Here is a 17,500-nt window from a genome sequence, read left to right as displayed (position 1 = left end):
AAGAAACTAACCATATTATCAGCAACAACAACAACAAACCATAATATCTAACTAGCTATCTCACTAATTGACTGACTGGTTGACTGACTAACTGACCAACTAAGAAACTAACCATATCAACAACAACAATAACAGCAACAAAACGTGAGACCAACAAAGATAACAACAGCAGAAAAAAAAACAAACAAACGATTATGACGTCAGTGTTGATCATTCGTAATTTTCGCTTGCTGTTCTGATCTCAACACTCCAGACGACTATTTCTACGTCAACGACACTGGCTACATTTACCTCACCAGCCCGATGGACGCGGAGACCAGTGCGTCATACACGTTTGTCGTCACGGCCACGGACGCTGACGTCAACGCGAGCATGACGTCAGAGGCGCTGGTGTGGGTGGAGGTGCAGGGGAGGAACGAGGCCCCGCCTGTGTTCCGGATACCCTCTGGGGACTCGGAGGTTCGGTTCGTGACTGAGGACACCGCGCCAGGTGGGTTGGGTTGGTTGCTCAGTCAGTCAGTCCGTCAGTCAGTCGGCTGGTTGGCTGGCTGCCCTTTGGTTTTCATGTCTGGATTGTTGGGTTTCAGTTTCAGTTTCAGGAGGCATCACAGCGTTCGAACAAATCCTTATACGCTGCACCACAGAAAATTTGTGTAGAACACTGCAACACCAACATTAGAAAAAACTCATTGGCTAACCGAATTTATTGCACAAACATGGAATGCGCTACCAACCGAAGTTAAGTTCATCATACACAACTTTTTTTCGCCACCGCCATGTTTCATTTCAGTGTCATCGTCACCCTCCCCCCCCTCCTCTCCTCTCCCCTTCCTCCCTTTACCGTCTGAGGTAATTATTAATTAAAGACCTGAGAATTTGCCATATAGGTCCGGTCCACGGTCGGAGACCTAGCTCTAAGCGCTTGACAAACATTGGGGGGAGGTCATTCGCGCAACAGGTTGCCTACCTGGGTAGAGCCGACTGACGGCTGCCATTAATGACGAAGACACTGAAATAAAATGTTGCAGTGGCAAAGAGAAGTGTTTGTGACAGTGTGTTTTGTCACTGATACTGTCATAAGATTGTTTTGATTTTTTTTTTTGGATATATTTTTTTTCCAATTACGTCACAGGTACGTCACTGTTCAGAGTGTCGGCGAGTGACGCGGACCACGGAGACGACGGGGAAGTGACCTATCACCTCCTCCACCCCCCTTCCTCCCCCTTCCTCCTGGACCCGTTACTAGGTGACGTCACACTTCGCGGCAGCTTGGACCGGGAGACTCAAGACCGCTACGTCCTGACGCTCGAAGCGCGTGACTCCTCCTCTCCTCCTCCGTCCTGGACACCCCAAGGTCAGCCAGCGTGACCCTGACCGTCAGCGTCACCGACGTCAACGACAACGCTCCTGTGTGTCAACACTTGGAACGCGTTCTGGTGAACAGTTCAGTGTCTGTGGGGGACCCGGTTATCACTCTGTCGTGTTCTGACCCTGATCTTCACGACAGTGGTCTGACCTTTATCAAGGTCTCCGGGGATGCCTCTGGCGTCTTTCGCGTTGATGCTGACTCCGGTGAGGTGAGACTAACACGAACGCCGACGTTGCCGGAATACGAAATCCTCTTCGAAGTCGAGGATGCTGGGTCTGCAGAAGAAGTACTCAGCACTTTCACCACCGTTGTGTTTGTCTTCGAGGATCCTATTTCGTTCAGGAACTTTTCATCGGTTGTCAAAGTTAGAGAAGACACTGAAGTTGGGACTATGGTAGTGGATGTTGACGCCAGCGGGTCAAGGCAAGCTCCGTTTTTTAAGCTGGACGGTGATAGTGATGGTGTCTTTGCCGTTCAGCCTGTCAGCGGGGAGATCCACCTCACGTCTCGCTTAGACAGAGAAACCAAGGACAAGTATGATTTAGTCATCGTCGCTTCCACCACAGACCACGCCATAACAGGCACCGTCACTGTCCTGGTGCAGGACGTTAACGACAACGCTCCAGACATCATCACTGGCAGCTTCAACATCAGCGTGCTGGAAGATGTGGCGGTGCCCACGATACTGCAGGTCTTTTCGGCCCATGACGGTGATCTGAGCGAGAACGGTGAGATCACCTTTCTCATGACTTCAGGCAACGACGGGGGACGGTTCTCTCTGACCGCTGAGGGTGTTCTGAGCGTGGTGGACACGCTGGATGTGGAGACACAGCAACTCTACCAGCTTGGGATCAGGGCCACGGATCACGGCTCCCCTCCCAGGATGTCGGAGAAAACCATTGTCGTCACTGTGGCGGACGTTGATGAATCCCGGCCTCAGTTCGCCGTCCCGGGGCACAACGTCACTGTCAGCATTCCGGAGGACACAGCCGTGGGGGCTCTGGTTGTACACGTCACAGCTGATGACGCTGATGTGGCGGATGACGTCAGAATGGATCTCATCTCTGGCAACGGCGAGGACACTTTCCGGATCAACAGAAACACGGGACAGCTGTTTCTTGCCAGGCTGTTGGACCGAGAAGCGCGGTCCGAGTTTGAGGTCGTCGTTGACGTCTCCAACGCCAAACAGGAACACACGACCAGCGTGATAACGATCAGGGTGGATGACGTCAACGACAACCCACCCGTCTTCTCCCAAACACAGTACATGTTTGATGTGACAGACAACACACCAGCCTTCACCAAGATAGGTGGCCTTTCCGTCTTCGACAGCGACGCCGGCACCAATGCAGACTTTCGCCTTGAGATCATCTCCGGAGACACCAGCGCCTTTCAGCTTGACGGACCAAGTATAACGACGAACCGAACCGTCAACATCTCTCAGTGCGATTCCTACGTATTAACCATCAGAGCTACGGACGAAGGGTCCCCAGCATTGTCCAGGGACGTTGACGCCTTCATCAGAGTGGTTCCCAAGAACAAGCCCCCGCTGTTCCTGTTCCACAAAGCCAACATCAGCATCGAGGAAAACTCTCTGACCGGTATTAAGATCTACGACTTCCAGGCTACATGGGCAGGGGCCGCTGAAGGGGAGTCCGGGAACCTGATCTACACCATCACCTCAGGAAACCAGAACCTTCATTTCCACCTGGACCATGTCACGGGAGAACTGTACGTCATCCGCGATCTGGATTACGAAGAAAAACATTTTCACAATCTTTCCGTTCAGGCTCGACACAGTAACGACGAAACCCTGTTTGACGTCATGGAGTTGATTGTCTACGTCATCAATGTCAATGACGACAGGCCAGCGTTCGAAAGCCTGACGTACACGTGGTGGGTGGAGGAGGGTGTTCACGGGGGGACTGTGGTGGGGGTGGTCAGTGCCCTGGATGTGGACGACGGGCCTTTTGGACAGGTAGGACGACTTGCCGTTCACTGATTGATGGCTAATATCCAATTTTAACAACCTAAATTCCTGGAGCTAAATGCACGGTATATTTCATGTCTTTTGCAATGCAGGTATGAAGTATAACATAAATAACAATCATCTGAGCTTTGTCATCCACTCTGAGTAGGTACACTGTGGTGTAAATTGCCCGAAAAACCACCGTCATAACCCCATACTAACCTGATAAAGACACCACGTGCTTTCCAGCAATTGCAATTTTGGCGGCTGTACAAGAAAGTGTGTATGTCATTATCAGGTTAGTAGGGCTTATGACGTGGTATTTCAGGCAATTTCTCCACAATTCACCTACTCAAAGTGGATGAAACAGGTCAAATCATTTTTATTTATGTCATACTTAATGCCTGCATTGCAATATGCACGAAATATACCGTGCATATAGTTTCAGAAATCTGGGTTGCTAAAATTATATATTAGGCCTAACTGATGTAGTTGTAGTGATCAGTCATGCGCTCATTTCTGGAGACTAGTTATTGATTGTTTCATTCAGTATAGTCAGAGCGAAAATTACATAGTTACCAATTGTACTATTCAGTATAGTCAGAGTGAACATTGCATATCTATCAATTGCTTTATTCAGCATAGTCAGAGTTATTACATAGCTGTCAGTTGTTATATTCAGTATAGCCAGAGCAAATATTACATAGACCTCAATTGTTTATTCAGTATAGCCAGAGCGAATATTACATCGTTATCAATTGTTTTATTCGGTATGGTCATAGCGTTTATTGCGCAGGTGACGTACAGCGTGCAGTCGGACGCCATGATGTTTGACATCAGCGCCACCACAGGGGAGGTAACGGTGCGGGGACAACTCGATCACAACCTCCGCTCCTATTACCACCTCTCTCTCACCGCCACTGACCACGCTGGTAGGATCCTCACCCCCCTTACCTCCTCACTCACCCAGAATCTATTTTGAGAAGAAGTTGAAGAAGAAGAAGAAGAGAAGGAGGAGGAGGAGAAGTAGAAGAATGATGATGATGATAACAACAACAACAACAATAATAGTAATAATAATGATGATGATAATCATCATCATCATCAGCAGCAGCAGCACCAGCAGCATATGATGATGATGATGATGATGATGATAACAACAACAACAACAATAATAATAACAATTTTATTATTATCATTAATTATCGTGGAAGCTGCGATATGTAGTCTAGAAATGAGTGTATGGAGGAGGGGGAGGGGTGCATGGTAATATGTGTGTGTGTGTGTGTGTGTGTGTGTGTGTTGGTGCTCATGTACGTTTATGTGTATTTGATTGTGCTTTCATATCTGTGAAACTGCATGTTTGTTGCATATCTGTTATGCATGTGTGTGTGTGTGTGTGCGACTGCATGTTTTACATTTATTTGCTTATTTATCATCATTGCTGTCCTTTTTTTCTTTTTTTTTTGTGTGTGCGCTTAGAGTTGATTTCATCAAGATTTTGCGCCTTATAAATATTATCATCAGTAGTAGTATTTTTATGTATTTATCTATTATTTTTTCACTGATTTATTTTATTATTTATTTATTCATTTATTTTTGTTATTTTATTTTATTTTTCTCAGTGCCTTACTAAGCGCATTGGGTTACGCTGCTGGTCAGGCATTTGCTTGGCAGATGTGGTGTAGCGTATATGGATTTGACCGAACGCAGTGACGCCTCCTTGAGCTACTGATACTGATACTGATACTTACGCCCGATTGAACGACAGATCTAACAATTCACCCACGTTTCCAACAGGTCCCGCCAGTCTAACCGGAAGGGCAGCCATTATGGTTCACGTGATCGACGTCAACGATCACGTGCCAGAGTTCCCGGATGTGGAAGGGGGTGTGAAGGTGTTGGAGTCTGCTCCGCTGGGGACAGTGATATTGCCCCTGTTACCCCGAGACGATGACAGCGGAGACAACGGTACACTGACCTGTCAGATCGTAGCTGGCAATCAGGCAAGTTATCTCTGACATGGTAGGTACCCGCTGGTACATTTTAACGTGAAGATTAAGTTATCTTCGAGTTCAAGACACGCGCGTTGTGCTCAGGCAGCTAACCCATCGTTTATTGATAAAAAAAATTAATAATAATAATAATGATTTTTTTTTAAATCCCGGTGATTCCCTTTTGTTGTATTTGTATTTTGTATTTCTTTTTATCACAACAGATTTCTCTGTGTGAAATTTGGGCTGCTCTCCCCAGGGAGAGTGCGTCGCTACACTACAGCCCACTCATTTTTATTTATTTTTTTCCTGCATGCAGTTTTATTTGTTTTTCCTATCCAAGTGGATTTTTCTACAGAATTTTGCCAGGAACAACCCTTTTGTTGCCGTGGGTTCTTTTACGTGTGCTAAGTGCATGCTAGCACACGGGACCTTGGTTTATCGTCTCATCCGAATGACTAGCATCCATACCACCACTCAAGGTCTAGTGGAGGGGGAGAAAATATCGGCGGCTGAGCCGTGATTCGAACCAGTGCACTCAGTGGTTATCTGTTATTCTTGAAATTAAGGAATTTTGTCTTGTCTTGTCTCTCTCTCTCTCTCTGTGTGTGTGTGTGTGTGTATATATATATATATGTGTGTGTGTGTGTCTCACAGTTTACTTTGATTATGTTTTTTCCTTTCTGTTCCATTTTATTTGTTTTGAAACATTTTTGTTCTGATTTGTACCTACAATGTCACTGGAGCTTACAGCTAATGACATTAAACATTTCAGTGTTCAGTGTTCTCCCCTCTCTCTCTCTCTCTCTCTCTCTCTCTCTCTCTCACAAGAATTTTTCTAATATTTTATCTGTTTATTATAATTTATTTATATGTTCTAATTTTTTTTCTTTTACCTATTTATTCTTTTCTTTCTTTTTTTTCCTTTTCTCTTTTTTGTCTAAGGGAGGTAAATTCGGCGTGGATCCCGACACGTGCGTGCTGACCCTCACCGACAGTCTGGACGCTGAGTCGCAGACCCACTATGAGCTGGTGGTGACCGCCACTGACGCCGGACGTCCGGCCCTGACCGGAACTACGTCACTGGCCGTGGAAGTGACGGACGAGAACGATAACTGGCCGAGGTTTCCGAACAGCACAGCGCACGTGCATCTCTCGCGCTCCTCCCACTCTGTTGGTGCCCTGGTGTACGCGGCCACTGCTACAGATGCCGATGCTGGAACCAATGGAATGGTGAGGTGGATTTTGGAATTTTTGTTTGTTTGTCATTTTCTTTTTTTCTTTTTTTTTTGGCTTTGTTTGCGTGGCAGTTATCCACATTTCTTCCCTTTGTACTTCATTTGGAGTGATGGCCTAGAGGTAATGTGTCTGTCTAGGAAGCAAGAGAATCTGAGCGCGCTGGTTCGAATCACGGCTCAGCGGCCGATATTTTCTCCCCCTCCACTAGACCTTGAGTGGTGGTCTGGACGCTAGTCATTCGGATGAGACGATAAACCGAGGTCCCGAGTGCAGCATGCACTTAGCGCACGTAAAAGAACCCACAGCAACAAAAGGGTTGTTCCTGGCAAAATTCTGTAGAAAAATCCACTTTGATAGGAAAAAAACAAATAAAACTGCACGCAAATATATAAAAAAAAAAAAAAGGTGGTGCCACTGTAGTGTCGCGACGCGCTCTCCCTGGGGAGAGCAGCCCGAATTTCACACAGAGAAATCTGTTATGATAAAACGAAATACAAATACAAATACTTTTCCGTTTATAAGGTGGGGGAAAAAAGCTTGTAACTTGGTTGATAACATTGTAATATAATAACTCTACATTTCTTCCCATGGGGAAGAAATGTGGAGTGTATATATTTACATTGTTATTTAAACAAATTTACGATTTTTCCGTCTTTGGAACGAAAGTGAATGGAAAGATCACAGGGGAAGAAATCTTAATAATTATTCTTCCCTTCCACTCTTTGACAGGCTTTCTTTACGTCTCTTGACAGGGGAGGAAATGCAAAGTATGTATTACAATGTTATTTGAACAAATTTACGATTTGTTTCGTCTTTGGAACGAAAGAGAAATTGAAAGAACACAGTGGAAGAAAAGTTTGTGTGGATATTGCCGTTTGGGATAGATTGACTGGTTTGGTTAGGTGGTCACTTTAATTTGATTCGATCCTTTCTTTCATTCAGTGATTCTTTTGAATCGTTAGTTTGCTTGTTTGTTCGTTTATTCATTCTTTGGGGGGAGGAGGTGGGGGTGGGGACGTATCTTCTCTCTTTCCCTCCCTGAGTGACCATTAAAGCTATCTTTTGTTGTTGTTGTTGTTTTTTTCTCTCCCACAGGTGTTCTACTCTTTTCACCGCGGCAACACAGACAGGGCTTTCCACGTGCATCCTGTGACCGGGGAAGTTCGAACCCTCAGCCCCTTGACTCTGGCAGACAACGCCTACACCTTGCTCCTGACCGCCACGGACCGGGGGTTCCCGCCCCGAACAGGAACCCTCACGCTGTCTGTGGACATCATGCCCCTCCTCTCCCCAAGCCCCACCAACCTCACCTTCGTCATCCCTGAACACAGCCCTGTAGGGACTGAGGTAGCCAGGCTACCAGGGGACGGTTCTCGCACTGGGTTCTCATCATACGCCATCACTTCAGGGAACTACAGGGACGCGTTCAGAGTGAAGGCGCACGCGAGCGGAGACAGTGTCACGATCGAGGTGGCGGGCCCGACAGACAGAGAGACCTACCCTGAGTACCACCTAGTGTTGGAGACCCAGAGCGTTGACGGCTCTGGCCATGTCGTCACAGCTTCCTCTGCCATCAACATCCGAGTCTCTGACATCAATGATCACGCGCCCGCGTTCTCTAACCCAGTGCTGGAGTTGTCCATTGTGGAGAACTTGCCGACAGGCACCACTGTGACTCACGTGGAGGTCTCTGACGAGGATACGGGTCCCAACGCGGACATCACACTCAGCTTTGCTGACCGCTCTGGAAAATGCGACACATATTTCACTCTCAGCCCGAGCGGTGACATCTCCATCAAACAGCCTCTGGACTACGAATCTGTCATCAGCCTGACCTGCAACATCGTAGCCGAGGACGGTGGCTCACCTCCGAAGAGGAGCACCTCAGCCTTCAAGGTCACCGTCCTGGATGTCCCCGAAGAGCGGGTCCATACCATCGGCCACTCCGCCTCTGTGTTTCTGTCGCTGGAAACCCCTTTCGACTCCTCGTCGGGTAGGCTGGTCCACACTCTGACGGCCAGCCAGTTCGGCGTCCCCGCTCCAATAGGGGACACGCACACCATCACTCTCTCCTTCCTCAGCCTCAACAAAGATGGCGTATTCACCGTCGCCACGACAACAGGGGAGGTAAGGCTGGGTCGAGATGACCTGCTGTACGACAAGTCGCGGTATTTTCAGTGGGTGGCGTGTCGTCGTCATGAGACGGGCGGGGCAGGGCTGGAGGACACCCAGCTGGGGATGATACGGGTGGACACGTTCAGCATGGACCAGCACGTCGTGGCTCTGTCTGTGGAGGCCAGCGCGGAGGATGTGCGGGCCAGGAGGTGAGTGAGGAGGACGTGGTGCGTCTCTCTGTCTCTCTCTCTCTCCAAAGAAATAAAATAAAATGGAATAAAATAAAATAAATAAATAAATAAAATAAAAGGTGGTGGTGGTACTGCACTGGAGCGACGCGCTCTCGCTGAGGAGAGCAGTTTGAATTTCACACAGAGAAATAATATGTTCCTACAGAATGTAAAAAAAATAATAATAAAAAATAAAAATGTACGATACTCAGTCGTGTCTGACTCTGCCCACCACCAGAACAGCAGAGGAGGTAACTGCTGTCCCGACTATCTGGGCTAGAATTTGATAAAAGTGGATAGTGTCTTGCACAAGTTACAGCCCCACTCTCTCGGCCAAGAGGGTTCGGCCAACGTGCCCCCCAAGGCTGCAGCACTAAGAGCCAGTGCAATTTTGCCACCTAGTTTGAGAGTCGTAGTCCTTCACAAAAGACCTAAGCTGTAAATGATTTCCCATTGCGGTGAAGAAACCGTTGATAATACAGCTCTCGCTATGCTGTTGGCCTCAGCTGAAAATTTATGTCAATCTGTGACTCAGCAGCAGTGCAGGGTCTCCTCTGGTGTGTGGCCTCCTGAAACAATATGACACACTGCAAAACAGTACAATGCAACACAATACGATGTCAAAGTGTGTCGAATGTAAGATGTCGGTGTGGTCACATACCATACAGGTCGGTTCTCCGCAGTCGTCTGCAGACGTTCTTCAGCTCCCAGACACGTCTGGAGGTTCTGGAGGTTCGGGGGGAGGAAGGTTCCGGTGCCACCAGGAGACGTCTGCTGGAACAGCAGTATGTGTGTGTGTGTGTGGGGGGGGAGGGTATGTGTGTGTGAGGGGGGGGAGGGTATGTGTGTGTGTGGGGGGGGGGGTAGTGGGGGGGCGGTGGTGTGGTTATGTGTGTGTGTGTGTGTGTGGATGTATGTGTCTGTGTTTCTGTGCACGTGCGCGCGCGCGCGCGCGTGTGTGTGTGTGCTTCGACGCGCGTGAGCGTGCGCTTGTGTGTGTGTATGTGTGTGTTTGTTTGTGTGTATGAGTGAGTGTTGTTTGTGTTTTGCACGTGCACGTGTGTGTTTCTGTGTGGAGAGAGAGAGGAAGAGGGAGAGAGAAAGTGTGTGTGTGTGTGTGTGTGTGTGTGTGTGTGTGTGTGTGTTCTGATAATTATGTTTGTGAATATACGTTCGTATGTGCTTGTGTTTGTGTGTGTTTGTGTGAGTGTGTGTGCATACTCTCTCTCACACACACACACACACACACACACACACACACACACACACACACATACACACACACACCTTCTCCCTTCCCTTTCTCTCTCTCTCTCTTTCTGTCTCTCTCTTCTCTCCTCCCTCCTGCCCCCCCCCCCACCCCCCACCCCCCGACCCCCCTGCAAGACGCTCTGCACTATAATCAAATTCTAGCCCAGATAGTCAGGACAGAACAGCAGTTGCCTCCTCTGCAGTTCTGGTGGTCATAGTCGGACACGACTGACCCTCATACAAAAGTGCTAACGGACCTGTGATGGTGTTGTGTCAGGACGGTGGCACTGGTCTACGTTGTGGCCAGCACGGACACAGACACGCCGGCTGGAGTGGACAGCGCCAAGACCTTCATGTCGCAGGATGACGTCCTCACGGTCAGTGCTCACAGCTAGAGCTCTCTGCAGCTCAGTTGAGGCTCAGTAAAGGGCTTTTGGCCTCTTGTCTAAATACAAGTTCGTTATCGTTATCGTTAAAAGTAGACTCAGAGTTTTAAGCCTTTTGTTCTGCTTAGGGTTTTTCTGCCGAGTGATGCCCTGTGTGTTTGTGAGGTGCAAAATAACGTATATGCGAGTGTGTGTGTGTGTGTGTGTGTGTGTGTGTGTGTGTGTACATGCGTGCGTGTTAGTATCTTTCTGTTTACTGTATAATGCATAAACTTTTTGTATTAATCTTTTACACAAACGAAACCTGATGTAAGCTCCCAGGTCCTGAATCAGAGCGTTAGGCATATCACAATGCTCCTTTGGTTTTTGGTGGGGCGAGGAAGAAGGGAGGTTTCGGAGGGGCGGTAGGGGGGTTGGGGGGTTCAACAGCACATGTGGTTTAGCGTATATGGATCAGTCCCTACGCTTTGGCATCTCCTTTTTTTGAAACTAAAACTGAAAACTAAAACTCAAGAGCTCAGAAGAACTCACAACTTTATATTTCTCAGGGGATTGTTAGTTGATAGGAACTGGATGTGGGAGAAGGGGAGCGAATCGTCAAGACCTTCAAGACACAGGGTGGCGTCTTGATGGTCACTTCACAGGGAACTAGCTAAAGAAGCACACACACACACACACACACACACACACACACACACACACACACACACACACACACACACACACACACACACACACACACACAAACGCGTACACATGTACGCACGCACACTGCACACCATTCGCTCACCCCCACCCCCACCCCCCTACACGCAAACAGATACTTCTGTAATTCCCAAGATAGTCCCCAAGAAGACACCTTGGGCTGAATACATGCAATAAATGCACTACTGACAACTCCTGGGATTTTTTTTTTTGGGGGGGGGGGGGGCTGCCCCATGATCATCTGCACCGTTTCAGTGGCATTACTCCCACGCTGCTCATTTACATTTGCCCCCATACACGGCCACACCCGGATTCGTCCGTCACAGTTCCAGAGTCGGCAGTCCGCAGGGAACCAACGATGTTAGGTCGCCAGGAGGCCACACACCAGAGGAGACCCTGCACTGCTGCTGAGTCACTTCGGTGGTGTTCAGTGGTGCCTGCTCAGATTTAACGTACTTAGGACACCACCTACTATGCCCCTTACTAACGACAATAATGGCTTAGTCGCGGAGCCAGACTGAGTGAGCGTCCCTCCCAGAGTGGAGACCGCCACCACGTCCGCCAAACAACAGCCCCCCCCCCCCCTCATGAATCTGCCGACACTGAAGGCATTGACAGGACTCACCCCAAGCACGGAAGTGGAAGGGTATCGAAACTGAGGTCACCATGAGAGGAGGGCATGAAAGGCCACAGACTTTGAAACTGTTTTGTGTACATTGATGATGATGAAGGAGGAGGATGCCGATGACGATGACGATGTTGCTATGGAGGTCCATTTTGGTTTGGGACTGGCTGTGCTCTACGCTTCCTAGGATTTGTTCTGGTACCTCCCCAGATTCTTCAACTCTCTCCCGATGGCAGGCCTGTGGAGGGTATCTCCGACGCCTTCTTACCAGTGGTAAGGGTAATGCCTTACCGCCAGCAGTCGGACCCTGGCGGGCAGGATTTCATCCATACGGTGGAAGGGATGGCCGTCGTTCTCGTTGTCATCGCCTTAGTCCTTGTCGTCGCCATCTTCGTCTTCGTCTGCTGTCTGTGGCATCTTCAGAAGAAAAAGAGAAGAAGGTGTGTATTCTTTGTGTGTGTGTGTGTGTGTGTGTGTGTGTGTGTGTGTGTGTGTTTTGTTGTTGTTGTTTTTCCGGGGGGAGGTGGGTTCTTTGTGTGTGTGTGTGTGTGTGTGTGTGTGTGTGTGTGTGTGTGTTCTGATTGCTTTTAAAAATAAGGTTGTTGTTTGAGAAAGCACATGATTCTTCTTTCTTTGTTTGTTTGTGTGTTTGTTTGTCTCTTTCGCTCTGTGTGTGTGTGTGTCTCTCTCTCTCTTTCTCTCACTCCGTTTGTCAGTCTCTCTCTCTCTCTCTCTCTCTCTCTCTCTCTCTCTCTCTCTCTCTCTCTCTCTCTCTCTCTTTCTGCCATCTGTGTTCATCATCTGTTTATTTCCGTATCTCCTGGGCTGATGGCCACATGTTCCATGATGTGTAAACGGAAAAACAAGTTTGTCCATGTCCATAATCCATTTTGTGAAAGTCACAGAGTGTGCGTGTATGTGTGTATCGGAGAGTGTGGAAGAACATTTTACATGTATATGTTTTGGTGCTTTTGATTTCCCCTCCCCCCCCCCCCGATAGTAGCAAGGGTTAAGTCAATAAACCATTGGTCTTGTCTCTCTTTCATTTTCTCTCTCTCCCTCTCTCTCTTTCTTTCTCTCTCGCCGTTTGTCAGTCTCTCTCTCTCTCTCTCTCTGTGAAAATCTGTAGGTATTGCAAATTCCACTTTCTTGCATGCATGGCTTGTTCATGTTTTCGTTTTTCTTTAATAGGCATTCTACATTTTTGTTTCTAGGGCCCGGAGACCTATGGAATAAAATTTTGTTCTTGTTCTTGTTCTCTGTGTGTGTGTGTGTGTGTGTGTGTGTGTGTGTGTGTTAAGAGTTGTTCGGAATATAATGCTTTGATAACAATAATTTACAAGGTGTTTTTTCCCCCATCATTTCTTTTCATGGATTTTGTTTGTCAATTCTTCTTCTTCGTTCGTGGGCTGCAACTCCCACGTTCACTCGTATGCACACGAGTGGGATTTTACGTGTATGACCGTTTTTACCCCGCCATGTAGGCAGCCATACTCCGCTTTCGGGGGTGTGCATGCTGAGTATGTTCTTGTTTCCTCTGCTTGCATATACACACGAAGAGGGTTCAGGCACTAGCAGGTCTGCACACATGTTGACCTGGGAGATCGTAAAAATCTCCACCCTTAACCCACCAGGCTACGTCACCGTGATTCGAACCCGGGACTCTCAGATTGAAAGTCCAACGCTTTAACCACTCGGCTATTGCGCCCGTCGTTTGTCAATTAATTTCTTGTGGTCTTTCTTCACATATTTTTTTCTTCTTTCTTTTCCCCCATTTTTTCCCTTTCAATTTTCATTGATTATGTTCATCCCATAATTTTTTATGCAGTGACTTGCATTAATTTTTTAATTTTGTGTTGTAATTTTTTTTCTTCACTTATTCCTCCTGATGTTGCTGTATTTCAGAGTCCGCAAAGATTCGTTGTCACTGCTCAGAAATGGTGAGTTTGTATGATATCAATATGGTGTGTGTGTGTGTGTGTGTGTGTGTGTGTGTTAGTGAGTGGGTGAGTAAGTGTGTGTGTGTGTGTGTGTGTGTGTGTGTGTGTGTGTGTGTGTGTGTGTGTGTGTTTCCTTATTATGTTTATGTACATGTTTGTGTTTCTTTATTATGTTTATTCCCTCCACACCCCACCCTTTCTCACTTTCTAATTTAGTTCGTACCTCCCCCTCCCCATGCCCCCTCCCCCATCACCCCCGTCCTCACCTACTGTCCATTATTTAGATAATTTAATTATTTAGACCTATTTTAATTTTTCTCTCTCGCCTATATTTCAAATTATATGCATATGTTTGTGTGGGGATGTTTGAGTGAATGTTTTTAGTGCTATTGTAAAGCGCATAGAGCTTCAAGAATATGCGCTATAGCAAGAAGTCTGAATAAATGAATAAAATAAAATACATATCGATATATATATATACACACATACATATATATATATAATATATATATATATATATAGAGAGAGAGAGAGAGAGAGACCGTTCGAGGGCTGTTGCTTCCCAGTTGTTCTGGTCGATGTTCAAGGCTTTTAGGTCCCTCTTGCACACGTCTTTGAATCGCAGCTGTGGTCTACCTGTGGGACGTTTTCCCTGCACAAGTTCTCCGTAGAGGAGGTCTTTAGGGAGCCGTCCGTCGTCCATGCGCACGACATGGCCGAGCCAGCGCATACGTCTCTGTTTCAGCAGCGTGTACATGCTGGTGCATCCAGCTCTTTCCAGGACAGTGTTGTTTGGGACCTTGTCCTGCCAGGTGATGTTCAGAATGCGTCGGAGGCTACGCATGTGAAAAGCATTGAGCTTTCGCTCTTTTCGGGCACGCAAAGTCCAGGACTCGCTGCCATACAGGAGGGTGCTCACGACACAGGCTCTGTAGATCTCGATCTTTGTGTGCTCAGTCAGCTTGCTGTTGTTCCATGCTTTCTTTGTCAGTCTGGTCATGGTGGTAGCTGCCTTGCCGATGCGCCTGTTGAGCTCTGCGTCAAGGGAGAGGGTGTCTGAGATAGTTGAGCCCAGATAAACGAAGTCGTAGACGACTATATATATATATATATTCAAGTTTAATTTCAAGATTAAGACTCATGTATTTGTATATCGGAACAATTACATTTATATTGTTAACAAATCCACTGTGATGTTGATAGTGCAACGCCGTTCCGTCCCTCAACCCCCCAAAAAACTCTTTCCCGCCATGTTCGTGTGAGTGTTTTTTTTTAAATTTATCAATGATGGAATGACCTGTCTTCACTTTTTATTTTAAAAAAAAGTTACTCTCTGACAATAAGTGGTTTGTTTTTTTTCTCTACGAGTCTGGAGGCGAATTTCTGTCCTCTGGTTCAGACAATCAAATGATTGATTGATTGATTGACTGCCTCCAAGCTTGTGCTTTATTTCGCCAACAGGCTGCGCATCAGATGCGGAACATGCCACACTCGGTCTGGCACCAGGACCTGAAGAAGAGAGCGATGCAGTGTCCTTGGTCTCAGAACCAGGTAAAAAAAAAAAAAATTGACGCTTACAGCTCACTGTTCACTGCACATCATGTTACGTTGTGTTGTGTTGTGTTGTGTTGTGCTGTGCTGTGTTGTGTTGTGCTGTGTTGTCTTGTGCTGTACTGTGCTGTGTTGTGTTGTGTTGTCTTGTGCTGTACTGTGCTGTGTTGTGTTGTGTTGTCTTGTGCTGTACTGTGCTGTGTTGTGTTGTGTTGTCTTGTGCTGTACTGTGCTGTGTTGTGTTGTCTTGTGCTGTACTGTGCTGTGTTGTGTTGTGTTGTCTTGTGTTGTACTGTGCTGTGTTGTGTTGTGTTGTCTTGTGCTGTACTGTGCTGTGTTGTGTTGTGTTGTCTTGTGCTGTACTGTGCTGTGCTGTGTTGTGTTGTGTTGTCTTGTGCTGTACTGTGCTGTGTTGTGTTGTGTTGTCTTGTGCTGTACTGTGCTGTGCTGTGTTGTGTTGTGTTTTGCTGTGTTGTGTGTTGCTGTGCCGTGCTGTGCTGTGTTGTGTTGTGCTGTGCTGTGCTGTGTTGCGCTGTGTTGTGCTGTGCTGTGTTGTGTTGTGTTGTGCTGTGTTGTGTTGTGCTGTGTTGCACTGTGCTGTGTTGCGCTGCGCTGTGCTGTGCTGTGTTGCGCTGTGCTGTGCTGTGTTGCGCTGTGCTGTGCTGTGCTGTGTTGCGCTGTGTTGCGCTGTGCTGTGCTGTGTTGCGCTGTGCTGTGCTGTGCTGTGCTGTGCTGTGTTGTGCTGTGCTGTGTTGCGCTGTGCTGTGCTGTGTTGTGCTGTGCTGTGCTGTGCTGTGTTGTGCTGTGCTGTGCTGTGCTGTGTTGTGTTGTTTCAGAACAAACGTAAATGCTCACTGCTTACCATTCATTGCATCATATTACATTGTGTTGTATTGTATTGTATTGTATTTTGTATCGCATCGTATCGTCTGATGATGACAATAATGGTTACTCTTCTTCTTATTATTATTATTTACTACTACTACTACTGCTACTACTACAAACATCATTGGCGGCGTGGTCGTCGTCATCATCATCTGCTATTGCTACCACGACTATTATTTACGACTACGACTGCTACCACTACTACTGCTGCTGCTGCTGCTTCTACTACTACTACTACTACTACTGCTGCTGTAGCGTCTGTATACGTGCATCATACGCTCTCTCTCTCTCTCCACTTCCAGACTTTGTACTTTGTATGCATTTTTCATGTCATTAAAATCATTCTGTATGTAGTTGCAATTTTCTGTCTTTTATTTACATATAATCTTTTCTATTTTTCTTCTCTCTCGATGACATAATGGAAAAAAGCATTGTTTGCTTATTCAGACACGAAAGGGAAATCTCTCATTCTCTCCCCCTCTCCCTCTCTGTCTCACACACACACACACGCGCGCGCGCACGTACACGCACACACAAACAAAAACAACAACAACAACAACAACAATAGAGACACACCTCCCACTCGAACTCAAATCTCGAAATCTGTGTTCATTGTGCCTTTTCACCTTTCTTTTCACGTCATAGTTATGTCATACAACATCGGTTGTTGCTGCGTGTGAAGGATGTTTTTTTATTATTATTTATTTTTTTTATATAGTTATTATTTATTTATTTGTGTAAGCTTATCTATTATTTATTCACCTTTTTTTTCCCCTCAAGGCCTGACTAAGCGCGTTGGGTTACGCTGCTGGTCAGGCATCTGCTTGGCAGATGTGGTGCAGCGTACATGGATTTGTCCGAACGCAGTGACGCCTCCTTGAGCTACTGAAACTGAAACTGAAACTGAAGGATGTATGTGTGTGCAGGAATATGTTCCTGCCTTTCCTCTCCTTCTCTCCGTTCTGATGTCATTTGGTATTGGCATCGGGTTTGTATTGGTATTGGAAATACAAAGACATCTGGGCCTGGATTTAATATTTATTTCTACATTCGCATAACTTGCTTCATCCAGTGAGCCCCAACAGGTCATGGTGCGGTGTCCAGTTTTTAAAAACTTGGGATTGGCCAAGATTTTATATATATATATATATATATATATATATATATATATATATATATATATATATATATATATATATATATATATATATATATGGATTGATGGCCTAGAGGTGACGCGT

At 46.7% G+C, this 17,500-nt stretch overlaps 1 pseudogene across 1 annotated transcript in view; it reads left to right on the top strand.

Moving 5' to 3' along the window:
• LOC143284867 (protocadherin Fat 4-like) overlaps window positions 1-17,500 on the top strand; it is a 44,888-nt pseudogene that overhangs the window by 17,073 nt on the left and 10,315 nt on the right. Inside the window, exons 11-21 of the transcript XR_013055618.1 lie at window positions 254-490; window positions 1,133-3,347; window positions 4,135-4,270; window positions 5,139-5,344; window positions 6,278-6,565; window positions 7,667-8,895; window positions 9,585-9,701; window positions 10,445-10,544; window positions 12,094-12,323; window positions 13,789-13,823; window positions 15,285-15,374. The product of XR_013055618.1 is annotated as a protocadherin Fat 4-like (transcript). The remainder of the gene's footprint in view (window positions 1-253; window positions 491-1,132; window positions 3,348-4,134; window positions 4,271-5,138; window positions 5,345-6,277; window positions 6,566-7,666; window positions 8,896-9,584; window positions 9,702-10,444; window positions 10,545-12,093; window positions 12,324-13,788; window positions 13,824-15,284; window positions 15,375-17,500) is intronic.

The sequence above is a fragment of the Babylonia areolata genome, chromosome 8 (assembly GCF_041734735.1).
Source record: "Babylonia areolata isolate BAREFJ2019XMU chromosome 8, ASM4173473v1, whole genome shotgun sequence".
NCBI lineage: Eukaryota > Metazoa > Mollusca > Gastropoda > Neogastropoda > Buccinidae > Babylonia > Babylonia areolata.
The sequence above is the reverse complement of the archived record's forward strand: the minus strand, read 5'-3'. Positions and strand labels throughout refer to the sequence as shown.